Source organism: Lampetra planeri, chromosome 41 (genome assembly GCF_965212315.1).
Source record: "Lampetra planeri chromosome 41, kcLamPlan1.2.h2, whole genome shotgun sequence".
NCBI lineage: Eukaryota > Metazoa > Chordata > Hyperoartia > Petromyzontiformes > Petromyzontidae > Lampetra > Lampetra planeri.
This window is the reverse complement of record NC_136147.1, coordinates 7,231,659-7,249,525: the sequence shown is the minus strand read 5'-3', so window position 1 is coordinate 7,249,525 and position 17,867 is coordinate 7,231,659. Positions and strand designations below refer to the sequence as shown.

Sequence of the window (17,867 nt, the reverse complement as noted above, 5' to 3'; positions counted from 1 at the left end):
CAATGCCCTCTATCTACGCAGATGCACATAAACAGTGATAGATAATGTGTGTGTGTATATACTGTGGGGGAGCGGTGGCGCAGCGGTTAGCGGGCTGCGCTACGAACCCAGCAACCCGAGTTCGATTTCCTCACCCTTATGTCGACTCAGCCTCAAATGAGTACCCGGTGCGGTGTGTAGTAAACACCGCCACTGGGGAGACAAAGGCGGCCGGGCGTGGTGTTGGCCACCCACCCCCTTAGTTGCTAGCTAACGGCACTTGCTCCAACAGCCTGTTAAAGGCTAAATGGGGGACTTTCTCTGTATATATACTGTGTATTTTTGACCAAATCTGAGTGTGGATCTGCCTGTAGACTAGCCGCAAGAGCCGGCGATGGTGGTGGAGTGATGCTGGCAGGAGAAGGGGGAGGGGGTAGAGGCAGGGCAAGGAAGGTTCACCGCGTTGCTAATCAGCTCACAAAGGTGTCTGGATATTTTCTCTCGAACAGAGGAACACTCCATTGCTGTCCACACTGCTCCAGCAGTGTTTCCAAGTTAAAGATAATGGCCATCAGCTGGCAGTTCGGTATTCTTCCGTTAGTTATTGACCTGAAATCTGCGCGTGTCAGATGATGCCATGGTGTAATGGTTAGTGGCACACACACTGCCAGTTCGATCACCTGATGTGGCAGTCAAAGCCAACACACACCTCGTGGTATAAATGGGCACTGTATGTCATGGTAGGTGGACCTGCAGATTGCATGTGGTGGAGTAAAGTGTGGCTTCTCCCACCTCCAAATTGTCTGGCCAGCGTGGAAGGGCGAATTGTCCGATGATGCTGGATGTAATTACCAGCGAAACGTCGGACTCAAAAACTGTAAATGTTGTGGATTCACTATTCAACACATCGGTGGGCTAAAGTAGTGAACTATTTGTCTTTTGTCAACGTGACACTTTTTTGCTGATTGGCCGTGTCGGGTGATGGAGGGTTACGACACATTTATAAATAACGCGATCTAACCCAAAAACGTTTATGAGTGGAAGGGTAGATTGAAATAACCCTCTAGATGGTCTTTCTATACACTAAACTATAAACTAAACTAATTTTTTTATATTACCAGGTAAGGCCCACTGAGCTATATAGCTCTTTTTCAGAAGCGACCTGGCAATCACAAATGATAGCTCAACGAAGTGGCTTATCGTCACGTGTAAATGTATCACAGCCAAATACTCTTAAGGCGTATTTCTAAATGTGGAGGAAAAAACCGGAGGACCCGGAGAAAAATCCACGCTACCACGGGGAAAACATGCCAACTGCAAATACACAGGCATAAGGGTCTGTATCGAACCCACGGCCTCCTGTATACCAGGCGAGGTAGTTAACATCTCGCCATCGTGGCGCCCCTTGTAGGGTATTTGGGAGGCCCTTCCACCAGCAGTCACGTGAGCAGGCAATTGCAGGGCTGTACTACGGCTGGGGTTAGAGGTTTGTAATGATCAATGTTTAGGAAAAAATGCATTCATAATCTGGAAGTCGTAGATCACTACGTGTGTGATAGATCACCAATGCCGGCTGTTTTTTTTTTGCTGAAGACTCAAAGGAAGAAGGCACAATGGGATTTTTTTCACGTCGCATTTGTTTATTTTGCCTTTGCGAATATTTGTGCGAGAAATTTGATTTCATAAGAGGCACAGCCTTGACGAATGTTTTCTTTGGTCACCTTTTTCGCACAGCAGCCCTTTCCTTGCACACCCACCACCCTTCCTGCTCTGTAAACTTTTGCTGCCAAACTTCAGCTTCAGACGAATGGGATTTCGCTTAAATAATTATCGGAGCAGTGCAATTCTGCATATTCCACTGTGGTTTTTTTTTTCTTTTTAGTTTTGCTCCCCAGTTTCTATAACGTACACACTGCATAATAGAGTTTTTTTTTGGGTTAGACTCATAAGTACAATTTGTAATTGTTGTGGGTTTTACTCTCTAACACACTGGTTTACCAAACTAGCAACGAATTGCCATGTTTTATTTACGTGACAAACCTTACGTGATCTAACCCCCAAAAAAACCCTACTACGTATTAAACGTAAGCACTACAGTTTGTGTCTGTGTGGCTGCACGGCACACTAGCCGCTCGCTAACAGCACTTGATCCAACGGTCTGTTAAGGCTATATGGAGGATCTTTGTCTTTGGCTACGTCACACAACGCAGAGCGTGTGTTGCTCAAAAACATCCGACAATCACTTTACACGCCCCGATGTCAATCCACTTCTGGATGGAGGCTCCACAATGCCGTTGGGATTTGCTTGACCATACTTCACCACCAGGGGCGGTTTCTTCATTAAGGCGATTGGGCGACGCACCACCAATGTCATTCAACCACAGAGTCACGCGAGCCGTCACTGTGCCTCTGGATATAGTCCAATCAGCGTCATGCTACGTTCTGTGGAGTACCGCCTCTTTTTGGGCGATTTCACTCCGGCTGAGAATCGCCCCGAGTGTTCCCATAGACTTACATTCAAAGATGTTTTTTTTTCGAACGGGTGGCGCTGCAATGCATTCTCTATGGCTTCCGGGAGGGCTCGCACTAACGTGCTTACGTCATCATACGTAAGCACGTCTCATCCAACAATATTATTTGTCGCCACCTAGTGGAATCTTTAATAAAAGAAACTTGAGTGGATTGTATTAATAGTGAGTATAGAAACAAACAAGATGTATTGTAAGAGTCACTTTATTTTTCATTAATATTAAAGAAGTGAAGTTGCCTTTACATGCTTAAGCTGTTAATTTATCCTTTGCATGGGTGGACCTTATCCTTATCAATCATCCAGACATTTGCCCCCCCTGAGAGATTTTGCAGGAGCCGCCACTGTTCACCACACTGGTCAGTGTGGGTCTGTGAATGGAGGGGGTCAAGAAGGGTTTCGGATATCATTCCGACTGGTGTTAGCCATATATAGCGCCCTAGAAAGGGCGCTATATATGGCTCTATGAATTCTAAACGGAGTAGAATGTGCAGGGAATCAAACTCGTCAATGTTTTCATAGCCCAGCGTGCTAACGAATGTGCCATTGCTCCATCCGCAACGCACGTGTTATTTCCAGCGTAACGTCGCACACGCATACGCCAATTCCAGTGGCTATTGACAAACAAAAACATAAATAGTGAGAGTTGGTATATGCAGGGGTAGCGATGCACGTAACACACATTACCCCCTTTCTTAGTTGTTCTCACTCTCTCTCTCAAACACATGCATACACACAGATGCACACATTTCATTCCCTTGAAAGGAGGCAGCAACTTAAAAGGGCCGTAGTTGGGGGGGGGGTAGCCGTGTCCCCAAAAGCCCCCTATGGCAATGGAAACGTCACGGGCGAGGAATAAAAATAAACCTATTCAGCGCAATTCGCTTAAAGGGGGGGGGAGAGAGAGAAAGCCCCAAAAAAGGGCCTTCTTTTGTGGCCACTCCAAAAAGTAAAAAAAATGTGCAAGCAACTTCTTTGTTACGCTCGACTCCCATTCACATCCCCGAGTCAGCGGTGGGAATTCCACATTCCTATGGGCAGGAGCGAGTTTCTCCACAGGGCAACTACCGTGTGACTTCCCTGCAAAGTCACGCTCATTTCAATCGACCTCAGATTGATGATGATGATGGGCCCGGTCGATTCCCACCCCGTCCAAAAAAGGCCACCATCTGTGCCTGCTACCATCATCCGTTGTTTGCTGTGATTGAGTACAACTTGAAATTCATCGAGACCCTGAGACGTGGAATTGGAAACACAGGGCCCGGGGCTAGCTCGTCATTACAGTAATTATTACTAAAATATTCTAATTACTATCATTATTACAATAAGTAGTTTACCAGGTAAAGGCTCGCTGAGCTATACAGCTCTTTTTCAGAACCAACCTGGCCACAAATGATGGCACAACAGAGTAGCTAATGATGTGGAAATGTTTATATCAGCCAAATACTCTAAATGTGGAGGGGGGGGGAAAACCGGAGGACCCAGAGAAAAATCCACGCGACCACGGGGAGAGAGACATGCAAACGCCATATATACACAGACGCGCCACGCTGCAGCGCACAGTATCAGGCACGGAGGCGCCTGGGTTCATGAGCCCTCCCCTCGCTCCCCCAACACCTGAGTGCACTTAAGACTGCTGGGCTGAGCTCAACATGCCAGGCAGCAACAGAAACTTACACACTCAGCTGCCAAACAATACGACATGTAGAGCACAGTACATTGCACGCAACAGCACTTGGATCCAGCAGAGCATTGAAAGCCACACCTATGCCTGGCACCTATCATTACCAAAAAACTAGCTGTTCGTTCCCTCCCCTCAAGTAAACACAAACATCTGAAGCCGAGTACTGTGTGTGTGTTCTTTTTATCACGGTTGTTGCTGAGTACAAGCTCGGAGGCCCCATGATGCCGAGCGGGACAGCAACAAACAGCACGATAAAAACATATATATATACTCTAGATAATAGCTAAATGCGTTTCTTGAATTGAGCAAGGTTGCATAGACCTTGGGAAAAGAGATTAAGGGACCGTGGGATGAAACACCGTACGGTAACTCCAGGCAGTGTGGTGAGTGGATGAGTGAGTTGGTGTGACCTGCAGTGTGGTGAGTGGGTGAGTGAGTTGGTGTGACCTGCAGTGTAGTGAGTGGATGAGTGAGTTGGTGTGACCTGCAGTGTAGTGAGTGAATGAGTTGGTGTGACCTGCAGTGTGGTGAGTGGGTGAGTGAGTTTGTGTGACCTGCAGTGTGGTGAGTGAGTTGGTGTGACCTGCAGTGTGCTGAGTGTGTTGGTGTGACCTGCAGTGTGGTGAGTGAGTGAGTGAGTTGGTGTGACCTGCAGTGTGGTGAGTGAGTTGGTGTGACCTGCAGTGTGGTGAGTGAGTTGGTGTGACCTGCAGTGTGGTGAGTGGGTGAGTGAGTTGGTGTGACCTGCAGTGTGGTGAGTGAGTGAGTTGGTGTGACCTGCAGTGTGGTGAGTGAGTGAGTGAGTTGGTGTGACCTGCAGTGTGGTGAGTGAGTTGGTGTGACCTGCAGTGTGGTGAGTGGATGAGTGAGTTGTTGTGACCTGCAGTGTGGTGAGTGGATGAGTGAGTTGGTGTGACCTGCAGTGTGGTGAGTGGATGACAGTCCGTCAGGTGGACAAGAGTCCTTGAAATGGGTAGACGAATAATTGAGCGAAGTTCAAGGACAGAGTAAACATGGTAATAGCAATGGAAGAGCGATAAGGAGACGACTGTCCACCGGTGAGCGAGTGCTGTTATGCACGTTGCTGGAATGCAATGTGTGATGCCAGTTCGCTCTGCGTGTTATGGAAATGTGCGCGGGTTAACAGCCTCACCAGGGCACGTGGTGGTCGCTATGCAATTAAAACACCCAGAGTGACATTGTCCGTAACTATACTGTAGTCTCTAATCTTGAGCAGCTGACGACAAAGGGCTGTCACTGTAAGGTGCTTTATGTAAACAGCCATAACAAGTATGAAAAATAAGAATAGGTTTTACCTTGTGTAGCAATTAAACATGTATTGAGATATTCAAACACATGTATTAAGATGTGTTTAAACATTTAAACACCTGCGTTATTTCCACAAAAGGTAAAACTATTCTTATTTTTCATACTTTGATACTGACAAAAAGGTTCCTTGATTTAGCCATAACAAGCCTCGCTTTTCAGTACTACAACTCCCTTTTATATCACATCACTTTATTATTACTTCTATTATCTTTATTATTTTTTTATTTTTCTACCTACGTGACTTTACCGAAGAAACCTAAGAGTATGAATCCTTGCAGTCACGAAAGCTTCAAATCTAGAATAAATAGTAAGTAAAAGCAATTTAAGCCATTTTTTTCGATCCGCTGCTGGATGAATGCCTCTCCACTCGGTATCGGGTGCTTGACCACACTTCACCATCTTCTTGGTTCTTTCAGTAAAGTCACGTAGAAGGGAAATAATAAAATAATACAAATAAAACATAATAAAATAATTCTCACGACGTTTCGGCCACACTCATGTCAGTGGCGCACAGGACTGGATTCACACACAGCAAACCACAGCCACGAATCGAACTCATGTCGCTCGGGTTCAAAGCACATTGCAACTCACCAGAGTACATCAGCTCGATCCCCTGTTCATTGCCAACCCACTCGGCAGCGTTACTTCCACAGCACGCACAGCACTATTCCTGGACACACCGTGCAATCTAAAGAACAGCCCTGTACAGCCGAGCTGTATACGGGGATCCAACTTGCAGCAGCCACTCAGGGTGTGTGGGGCAAGTGAAACTGGAGAATGTCTTTTTCTCTCACCACAATTCTTTCTTCCCCCCCCCACCACCACCACCTCCACTCTCTCTCTCCCCCAGCCGTGAAGCGGATGCACCGACGCTCACTCAGTTGGCAGGTGCAATAAAAAAAAATGCCACGTGCTGTATTCTACACCACAGTACGGTGGATTGTACTCAACACGCAGCGAGTATATACCAAACAGACGAACTAGATTGCAATGTGATCATGTATACGGATGCTGCTGCTGCTGTGGTCTTGGCGAACTGGATTTGCAATTCGGTTCGATCTCTCGGCTTGGCAGGTCCAACAAATGGGAACGTTTCTTAAATCCCCGTCTCCACCACTCCACCTCTATCCATCCAGGTTCATAAATGGGTAACTCCACAGTTAGTAGATCAGTAGGATGATTGGTGGGGGGGGGGGTTAAAGTGTGCGTACTCACACCTCTTCCAAGACGACTGGCCGATGTGGAAGAGTAGGCCAAAAACCCTCCTGAAGGGCTTTCTAAGAGCTCTCTCGAGTGGAGACCCTTCCGCCAGCAGTACTGTGAGCGAGCAATTGCAGCGCTGCACCTTTATCGTTGATACTAAGATCACTGTAAAGTTAAAAGTGACGGCGCAGTACAGTATTGCACTTTAAAATCCATTAATGTACTGTCTTGCAGTCTTTGGCATTGCATTTGTTTAAAGTTAAATTACAGTCAAAAGTCTGGATGTGTCATCATTATCTCAACCATTGCCACTTTTATGAATAACTAATCACTTCTTATAGGGTCATTCAAGTAATTGGATGCTATTTTTACCACGACTCGGATTCACTCTGAGTTCATCCAAACACCTGTGCTGCCTTGTGTTATTGCAAATGACAATAGCATAGTACTGTGAGTGATTCTGCAGTGCAGTCTGAGCAAACCCGCCGTGAAAGGAGAGTGAAAACATCGTATTGCTGCCTTTAAAACGTCGTGTTATATTCACAAGAATAATAAGTGTCACGTGGACTCACCTTAAATGACACGCTGACCTTCAGTCTCGGGCTTGTTTGACAATCCTGAAAAAAAATAAAAACACATAAACGACTCTCGTAAAATTCAGAAAATGAACTCCAGAGTAATACAATCCCTCTCTCTCTCTCTGTGTGTGTTGACTTGATCTTCTCTCTGGCTGGTGAACAAGATAAATAAATTGGTGCCAGTGGTGAATACGACCACAGAGAGGAGAGAACGGTCTGAACCCACGCTAGACAGCGTCTGAATGAAGTCACAAATTCAGACCTGTGACTCCCCTGTTACTCAGAAGCACACAAGAGTGAGTCAATTGCGTTTGAGAGCAGATTGGGAGATGGGGGGGGGGGACTTTAGCTGAGATGGGTGGGAGGAGAGATGTTAATGGATGACGTTCAGGCCACATGGCGCTGAGCAACTATGAGCGCACCTGTGACACCGCACCCCAAGCCACCCGCCCTCGTTCTGTCTCTCCTTACCCTCCTCGCTCTGCTTTTATTTCTTCCGGGCAGCATCAGCCCCATCGCCCGCGGCTTTTTTTTTAAAAAGGGGGGAAGGGCATGAGCTTTTCATTTATTATATACTCGCACCACGCCCATCTTTAACTCTTGCCTGGTCATTTCTTTTATAAAACGATGCCCTCTCTCTTTTCTTTCCACGAGTGGCTGGGAAATGGTGTGTTGCCATCTGGTGGCCATCAACATGACCATATTTGCCATCCCAACGGAAAGGAAGCCTCCAGTTCCGTAAGGCTAACAAAATACACACGATATTGTGTTAAATCACACGCTGTACCACTAACAGTTACACCTCGCTGCTGGGGGAAGGGGAGTTGCTCTGACACTGATTCAAAAGTGTATTTTTGAATCAGAATCAAGATCTTTATTTATCCTGGAGAAATCCGATGAGCTATGAAGCTCTTTTTCACAAATTTCCAGCCAGACGCCAGCGGTGAACGGAAAGCCTCAATTTCACACGCTTAAACTATAAAGCCGGGACCCTGTTGAGATGCCTGGGTTGTGGTGAATCCTGCTCATGTCTTTAACATGCACGTCTTTAACCCGCAAGTAAAGGCAAATTCCATTGCGGCAAAGCTTGTGGTGCACTCGATGGGGCCGCTTGACAAACACCGCAAGCGGGGGAGTGAAGCACCTCTGATTAGCACGGTAGCCAACTGTGCTAATCGAAAGGTGCCACGACCCAAGGCCCACCTCTCTTGGTGTGACACTTGACCGCACGCTCAAATTTAATGTACACCTAAAAAAAGTCTAGTGGCAAACCCAAGACAAGGGTGAGCCTAATTGAAAAATGTATCCGGTATGAGCTGTTGGGCAGATGCCTCAATGTCTTCCAACATCGACCCTTGCCTTGGCGTACAAAGAGAACTGCGCCACAGTGTGGGCAATATCCCACCACTGTCCACTCATGAATACCCAATGGGACATCGTGATGCGGACTATCACATAAACTTAAACTATATACCATTGCATTGGCTGCCTGTGCTGTCAAATATTGCCCCACCAGTTATTCACTATCATGCTGCAACAATCAGTTTTCACTTTCAGTTTTCAGTTCCATTTATTACTTATCAATCAGTGAACTGTACCGAGAAGAAGTTGACCCAAACCCGTTGCCAATCAACGGCGATCTGAACAACATCCCTGGGACCATGGCTGAGATCCTGACCTCGGCCATTATAATAAAAATACGTGGCACAAACTCGACGTAACGCAAATTTCGGAATCGAAAAGTCGCGGACCAAATGTTCTTCATTGCAAGGCCCACGGGCCACTAGCGGCCCCTGGTGGCCTTTAGTGAGGCCCATGACGAGTGACCACCCAACAATATACGAATGTGAAACACCCCATCATCATCGTGCTGTCAAACCCAAAAGGTTTTTTTTTTATGTGTGGTGGCCCTCACACTGGTGATGTCTTATCGGCGAAAGTAGTCCTGCCCCCCCCCCCCCCCCTCTGAAAATTAGTGTAAAACGTTGGCGTGGACCAATTCGTGTGCTTCACTTGACGTGCCCAACAAAAACCTGATCAGTGACCCCAGAACTTGGACATTGCGTGGCTTCCACAACGCACAGCTCATCGGCAATTCCACCACCTTAATTTTGGAGCTTTCGTGACTGCAGGAATTACTCTTTGGTTATTTCGGTAAAGTCACGTATAAAGATAAAATAATAAATACGTGACTTTACCGAAAGAACCAAAGAGTAAGTCCACCACCGCCATGCTGCCATGGACCATAACACCCTTCGCGCTGCCACAGATATTCATTTGAAGGCGTCGTTCCTCAAATGCAACATCCCTCGGGCAAAGCAAGCGAATGGCTCACTCACTTAGAACCGAATCTCTCATAATTGGTCAAACGAAATCACATGATAATGCGAGATAAACACATGACAGCCATACAGCACAGCCCCAAACCCCTTTGCAATACAGTAACACCCCGAGTAACATCTACCCCCCCCTCCCCCCTCACGTCGTCACTTCATTATTAACACCACGTCCCGATATGCGTCGCCTCAACCCCTCACACGAACGTCGCTGACAGCATCGTCCATCCTCAACGTTCGCCTCCACCTACCCCCGTAAGTTGCTTTAATTTACGTCGTTTCAATATTCCTCTCACGGAAACCGGGGTATGACTGTACACACATCTAGTGGCATGGCATCAGTGATGTAGCAGCATAGCGCTGTCTGCTGGCGGGGAAGAGGATCTGCGGCTTACAGCAGCCCTGACAGCAGCAGGCCACGTGACACACCAGAGGGGGATCTCGGGGAAAGGTCACAGAGGGGGCACACCAGGAACCCGCTGGTAGGTTCTAGAAAGGGGGCGTGGCCGGGGGCGGAGCCAGGCCACGTGAGAGTATAAGAGGGGCCCCTGTAGGGGACCTCGGGGCTGTCGTGTGGAGTGGGACCCCCGTCGTGCTGCTGGAGTCTTCGTCACTGTCCTTGTCGTCGTTCTTCACCATTCTTCTTGTCGTCGTCTTCATCCTTCTTGTCGTCGTATTCACCATCTCGGGGCGCCACCAGTCAGACAGCCTACCAACTCTCCTGGCTGAGTAACGTCGCTGATCACAGACGGACTTCTTATGAAAGTGTTGAGCCCGATGGTGCTGGTTAATAAAGAAAGTGCCTCTAACTCGTATTCGTCTCCGAGTTAATCGCTACACACGTAACAAATTACATCCTTTGATTGTAGTCTAAAAGTATGTATACTGATGCTGCTTGAATAGTTTTTAATACACTGTTTATGTTAAATAAAAATTTGGTCATAATGTTCAACATTACAATATACCTAAAGGGGAAAGTTTTTAATCTGTGCACACTGTCTCTGCCGTGCCATTTGGATTGGAAACAAGCAGCCTGACAAAATAATGGAACAGAAGGTGTAAACTACACAAAAAAGCATGTGGAGTGCATGATGGGAACGACACTGAAAGATGGGAAGAGGGACACGGATATATGCACGTTAATGTCACGTAACGTTCTGTTAAATAATTCCACTACCCTGTACAGCCACAGAGATTCACATTTCACGTGCACAAGCGTGTAACACGCCAATTATTATTTCAACTCACCGTAAAGTTGAATGCGGTCATTATAATTGGCCAAAAACATTGGCTGCCAAATTTGTATGCGTTGACACCAATACTCTGAAGGAAAGAACCAAGTGAAATGATTTGTGCCTGACATCACTGGAAAGCATGATGGTCGATGGAAAAGACAGGTGACTGAGTGGCAGCCTTGGAAGGGATCATGCCCAAGAGGATGACCGCCGCGGAAATGAAGCGGTAAGATTAGCTCACGCGTGGGAGTGAGATGGACTGTGGCATCTTAAGAATGTAGGGGATGTGGACAATGTGGTGAAGTCGTCATCCAGCATTGGATAGAACATGGCTCGTGAACTTTTCATTATTTTTTTACGAAAATGGGTTGTTGAGATGAAGGAAACGAGCGATATGATGGAATAAAAAACAGAATCAGCCGCAGCAGATAGGAAAAGTTATTGAGATACTATTTGTTTATGGAGCAGTATATTTCTACAGCGAAACTCCTCTTGTCCGCTATAGTTTCTCCTACAAATTATCCACGTTCATCCCCAAACATTCCTGTCGATAACATTGGTGAATAATTGAGGGCAATTGCATCCTGCGAAAGCATCCCCCATTTCAGCGCAGCAAAGAGGAGTTTAATCCGTGTTGGTTATTGTAACTCTACTGAAATCTAGTACCTGCGTGCAGCCATGCAACAGCAATAACTATTGTAAAAGCACAATATTGAGATTATTGTGTCTTTGCAATCAGGTTGACGACAGCACTATGGGCTGCCAAGCTGCGGGGAGCCAACTGCTATAACGCTGAGCGGCAATTTATAAATGAACTCTTACGGCACAAGTGGACGCACCTGCCCCCCCCGCCCCCACTGCATATTTAACTGTTAAAACAATTCCCAATGGGTATTCATTGACCGGGAAGTATGGCCAACGCTGTTTATATTTAGCACGTTAACATTTGGGCGGTTCGGCAGTGGCCCAGACCACCTCTGAAGTTAACTGCCGGCCCTTATTAGGAATAAACTTTCACGTCGAAATCTAAATTTTAAAAAACAGACTCTTGGTTCATTGGAGCCGGTTAATTACGGGGATTTGTTGTTTGTGTTTTAAACCCAAAGGCCAAAGCTGCATGTGCATATCATTTGCTGTTTTTTCCTGGATTTTTCTGTTGCGCATAATCACTTTAAGATGTTCTTTGTTCATGTTTTTGTTTGTTGCGGTTGCACCCGAGTCAAGAGCCGCATGGCTCACAGGGCTATACCGAATAAATGAAAACTGAAAAAATTGAGCAGCTGCACAAAAAAACATTTCGGGGCGAGGCAGACGGGGGTGGGGGTTAACTCCCTGGACTATTTGCCACGGCTGCACACTCGATCATCGATTATCCCGGTTGCGTCCAACATTATCCGGCAGTTCCGGGCCGATCCGGCGAAACCGGCAAAATCGCTACCAAAAGCTGTGACCCAGTCCAGCGATCGGCATCACAATGTGCGTGACACATAAAACTAAGTGGCAATGCTTGTCTTCTTGGTTCTTTCGGTAAAGTCACGTAGAAGGGAAATAATAAAATAATAAAAATAAAACTATGATTATTTTATTATTTCCCTTCTACGTGACTTTACCGAAAGAACTAAGAAGATGAATCCCTGCAGTCACGAAAGCTTTAAATCGAAAAATTGGCTATGCTTGATTTCAGCGTCAAATATTACAAAACCGTACATTATACACGACACGCAACGGCTTAAACAATGCTGCATGTATATACATTGTTTTTCGTGACTGATCACTACAGGTGATAAGAACAGCAGGTGTACAGTGCGACCCGGCAACAAGTATAACGCGTAAAAACAAAGTTTTTCACTATAAATCCTTTATATGCGTGGCGGCTAGAGTCCCCTCGTCCTCTGGCTTGAGATGGCTGCCACCTATGGGTCAGATGATGGCATGGCAGCATTAAGCAATTGGTAATTAAATATAATATTTTTGTCCTAAAAAGTGTAAAATTTTGGAAAAAGATTTTCACGAACATTAATTGTCACGCACAACGAGTCTGTGTGGAAAATGTCAGCTCGATTAGATCACGGAAAGTGGGTTAAAAAACGACCGAAAGATTTGCACGGTCCTAAGCAAGCAAGCAAGTGAACTTAATATAAAGGATTTTAAAAAGCGCGTGCATTTCGGCGTCCGCATCGTCAAAGACAAGTTGTGTAGGGGTGTCAGGGGAAGGATTCCCACCAATGGGAGGGGGAATGGGACGGTGACAGGAGAAGGGGGAGGAGCAGGTGAGGAGATATAAGGGAGAGAACGGGGGGAAGAAGAGGTCGTTGGCTGGAACGAGATTGGGACGGCTGGGGACAGGTGTGGATGGGAGGAAAGGAATAAAAGACGAACCTTCTTGCAACCGTGTGTCGGCTCTCCTTTACAGTTGTGTTGAAACAAAAGCGGAGTACATCACCCCATGCAGTCTTCGAGATTAGCGTGGTAAGTATGGTACAGTAAATACGGTCACTTTTTGCGGTAGGGTATTACATTTTTTGTCTGTATGTTTATCGATGCCAGTGTCACATAGTAAACACATTTAAGGGGCCGTCCATAAATGACGTCACGCGATTTTGGACGATTTTTTACCCCCCCCCCCCCCCCCCGTCGTCGTCACACGGCGTCACAAAAAGTCAGACCCCCCCTCAAATATGACGTCACAAAGCTCTGCCCCCCCCCCCCCACCAAAAAAAATAAAACATGCTTCAAATCACTTTAAACTATTGTCATTGTAGTGCATATTTAATGTAGCGCTGCACTCTGATGTTGTAGGAGAAAACATGTATTAAAGAGTCTATTTAATTAAGTAGAACGTGTCTATATATTTAAAGTTGCGCATTTTGATGTGACGTCCCATTTCTCAACACCCCCTACCCCCTCGTCACACATCGTCACAAATGTCTGACCCCCCCCCCCCCCACTCTAGGTGCGTGACGTAATTTATGGACGGCCCCTAAAACACACAAAAATCAAATACACAACACCTAAAAACGTAATGTTATGTAAGAATGTGGGCAAATAAGCCATTTTAAAAAATGATGTCAGTGATTTTCCGGCGTTTCTGAAAATCCGGCGGCTTCCCCTTCCTCCCGAAGCAGCCGGATAATTATCGATGACCGACCGTGATTTCTAAAATAACGAGGCTTCGTTTGGCCTAAAACACAATAAAAGGCTCGTGATGGGTAAAGGCTTCCTCTTTTATAGCATCTTAATAATAATACTTGCCAACAAAAAATGGTCCCCGTAGGTGAGCCTATTTTATTTTTTTAGAAATGTATAAAATATTAAATGTCCACGTACAAATGCCACTATAGTAGACAAAAGGGGGTACTAAATCAAATAAAAACACATGTCCTCCTGTGAGACACACTTGATTATGTTTGTCAATGAGTTATTTCGTCAGTTTCACACTTAGTAGGCTTTCGCGACCAATATTATCCATAATAGAGGGGGTTTTTCGTTAGATCGCGTAAATATAAACGTGTCGTTAAACCCGCGACCGCCCGACCGTCAATTAGTAATGTTTTTAATGTAAACTCTGCCTGTCCGCCTGATGATACGAGTTCTAATTACTGGCGAAACGTCGTACTCAAATTGTAAATGTAGGTTTACTCTCCAGCACACCAGCGTGCTGAACTAGAAACGAATTGGCAAGTTCTGTTCACGTGGCTCTGTCGGGTGGTGGCGGGTTAAACGACACATTTTTACGCGATCTAATTTTTAAAAAATCCTCGATTATGGGTTATTTTGTGATGACCAATCAGGTTGTTACCATGAAATTCCCGAAGCAATCATACAGAATAATAAATAAAACATAATAAAATACGATTCTCACGACGTTTCGGCCACAATGCAAGCAGCCGTTATCAGGTGAAGAACAGGTCTGTCGGAAAGACAGCGTCTGAATGTTGTCTTTCCGACAGACCTGTTCTTCACCTGAGGACGGCTGCTTGCGGTATGGCCGAAACGTCGTGAGAATCGTATTTTATTATGTTTAAATTTTATTATTTCCCTTCTACGTGACTTTACCGAAAGAACCAAGAAGATGAATCCCTGCAGTCACGAAAGCTTTAAATCGAAAAATAGAATCAGAATGTTTACTTATACTGGAGGAATCCAATGAGCTATCATTTACACGGAGGTCTTCCCCATTACTCTGGGTTGTGGGTGTTGTTTGATTATACTCAACTGGGCTCAACAGTATGGGTCAGTAAGGGTCAGCCCAGAATCAGTCTCTATATATATACTCACCACTCATGTTAACCATAGCCAGAAATAGAACGCCGGTCATCAGATTCAGAGTGCGTTCATCACTGTGCCACTTTTGCAATGTGAATCCGTTTCGCTTCCGGAACGCCTTAATGATTCTCAAAACGATTCCTCAGGAGGGTCCTGCATTTGGATGTTTGGCCAATTCCACTGACGAGTGGCATGTGGGAGGAAATCGGAGTACCTGGAGCGACTGTACACATCAGCAGGGGCATAAAACGCAAAGCTGCACACGTATTGATTCAGGAATTATTACGGCCTGTAATTTGCATACCTGTAAAAGGCAATGGGTTTTTTTCAGGTCGGATGATTTCAAAACACAATGTTCTAACCGTACACGTTCGACGCTGTTGGCATCTTGACCTCACTGAAATATCTGTCCCTTCACCAAAACGGCAGTGACCAGCGAAACTCGTGGAGAAGCATTTGACACCAGGGGGTGCCAGGTGACAATCTGGGGGCGGTGAGAGGCAGCAAGCCGAGATGATTCGTCCTCTGGTGCCTCTAGCGCCCTCGCCTGGCCCACCGCTGTAGTATTTGTTGAGGATTCTGCAAGGATTCATACTCTTAGGTTTTTTTCGGTAAAGTCACGTAGGTAAAAAATAAATTAAAAATTACTAAAAGTAATAATAGAAATAAAATAAAATAATAAATCACGACGTTTCGGAGGCAACACAAGTCTCCGTCATCAGGTGGGACCGTCACAGCTAGATTTGCTGTATCAAGTGAGGTAGAGATTCCACTCCCCCCTTAACTTGTATTTAAGAACTTGTATCTTGGAATCTCTGCCTCGCTTGATACAGCAAATCTAGCTGTGACGGTCCCACCTGATGACGGAGACTTGTGTTGCCTCCAAAACGTCGTGATTTATTATTTTATTTTATTTCTATTATTACTTTTAGTAATTTTTAATTATATTTTTTACCTACGTGACTTTACCGAAAAAAAACCTAAGAGTATTTGTTGCGGATGTTGAGTCGAATTGTGCCTCCGCTCAAATGAGCTCGCGCGGAGCGACAGTCTTCATGAGCCGGAGGGTGGCAACACATTCTTGTGACATGGACCGGTTTATCTGTGCGGTGGCCGCTGTTGAAATCCAGCAAAGTGATGATCATTTAAATAGACCCCCCGAAAAAATGATGATACCGAGGGAAGTCCGACTAAGTGACAAGGCACTTGTTTACGTACTTCAGAATAATCATTAGCGTCGTTGTGGAGAATATAAATAACAAAATAAATCAACGCTGCTGAAATTATGCAGTTACAAAAAGGCCGTGCGGATGATGGATTGTTGCAGGAATTATTTTACGAATGTTTTGCCAATTCCATGAATATTTGGCACGTGGGAGGAAACTTAAGTAACTACAAGAACCACAATAGAATCCCCACTTACCAGGGGATAACACTCAAAGCCCCTCACAGATGGAGGAAATAATCTTTTGCTGTACCCCCGTCTACTGGCCAACTCGCAGCCTATAACATGACATTCCTATTCAGTCTCCCATTTAAAAAATATATATATATATGTATATATACAGTATGAAGCTTTCGTGACTGCAGGGATTCATATTCTTGGTAAAAAATAAAATAAGAATAAAATTTATTTTATTTTTTCCCTTCTACGTGACTTCACCGAAAAAAACAAGAATATATATACAGTATGCTTAAAAAAATATTTAACACTTATATGGGACTTTCCTTTTTAATGGACAAAAGAACGGATACTATACTGTAACATGCTAACAAATGTAATGTTAATAGCTTCAAAACGTCAAAGGGTCTCCACTTGTTCGCCATCATTGTCAGCACGTGCCTGGAATCTTCTCCAGGTGGTCGCCAGAGTCGAGAGGCACATTTCTCGCGGTATTGTTGCAAATTCTCAGAAGTGTTAACATTTCCTGAAGCACCCTGTATACTAATCATGCTCAATCCTGCTTAGCGTTCGTGGTCAAAAGTGATTTTATTTGGTCAGAGTTATGGAAATAATAATCCTATCATGTATTTTCAGTAGTTTACAATAAAGATTTAAAATAAATATTTGTTTTAATATGCACCCGTGATTTTTAATGTGAGGTATAAAGTGAACCCCTACCCCTCCCCCCCCCCAAATATAGAAGTCAAACTCGGCCGATGTAGAAACCAGTGGTTCTCAACCTGGGGTGCGTACATCCCGTAGGGGTGGCAGATTTTTTTAGAAGGTAAATCAGCCATAAATTAAGGACGGGCACGTAAGTCCAACTACTTTGTATTCTTGGTTCTTTCGGTAAAGTCACGTAGAAGGGAAATAATAAAATAATAAACTTTAAACTATCAAATTCAGCAGGTGTGATAACCACAGCAAGAAAATTTGAAAAAAAGTGGCGGTGGTTTTCACACCTGATGATGATTGCTTGTGTTGCAATCGAAACGTCGTGAGAATTTTTTTTTATTATTTCCCTTCAACGTGACTTTACCGAAAGAACCAAGAATATGAATCTCTGCTGTCACGAAAAGCTTTAAATAAAAAAATACAACTACTTTGGTTCATCAAACCGATGTATGTATTAACGTTATACATGTTTTACAATTGAGAATCGAAGGGGTGCAAAGGCTACAGTAAAAATTAAGAACTACTGATGTAAGTGGTCAGTACACTTGATCAGCATAATTGCGCGAATGTACACGATTAACTTTCAAGGTTGTCTTCTGAAACGAGCAGTG

The 17,867-nt window shown here is 45.0% G+C and overlaps 1 protein-coding gene across 3 annotated transcripts in view; it reads right to left on the bottom strand.

Moving 5' to 3' along the window:
- Window positions 1-7,840, bottom strand: part of LOC144732149 (PDZ and LIM domain protein 3-like) — a 129,822-nt gene extending 121,982 nt beyond the window's left edge. Inside the window, exons 1-2 of one of the 3 annotated variants that reach the window (XM_078613476.1) lie at window positions 7,772-7,840; window positions 7,295-7,339 (exon numbers count right to left, since the gene is read on the bottom strand). The gene's annotated coding sequence lies outside the window, so the exon portion shown is untranslated. Of the gene's footprint in view, window positions 1-6,110; window positions 6,225-7,294; window positions 7,340-7,722 lie in introns of those variants that run through there. The other 2 variants (XM_078613475.1, XM_078613477.1) reach the window with 2 other exon arrangements.
- Between the last annotated feature and the right edge of the window lie 10,027 nt (window positions 7,841-17,867).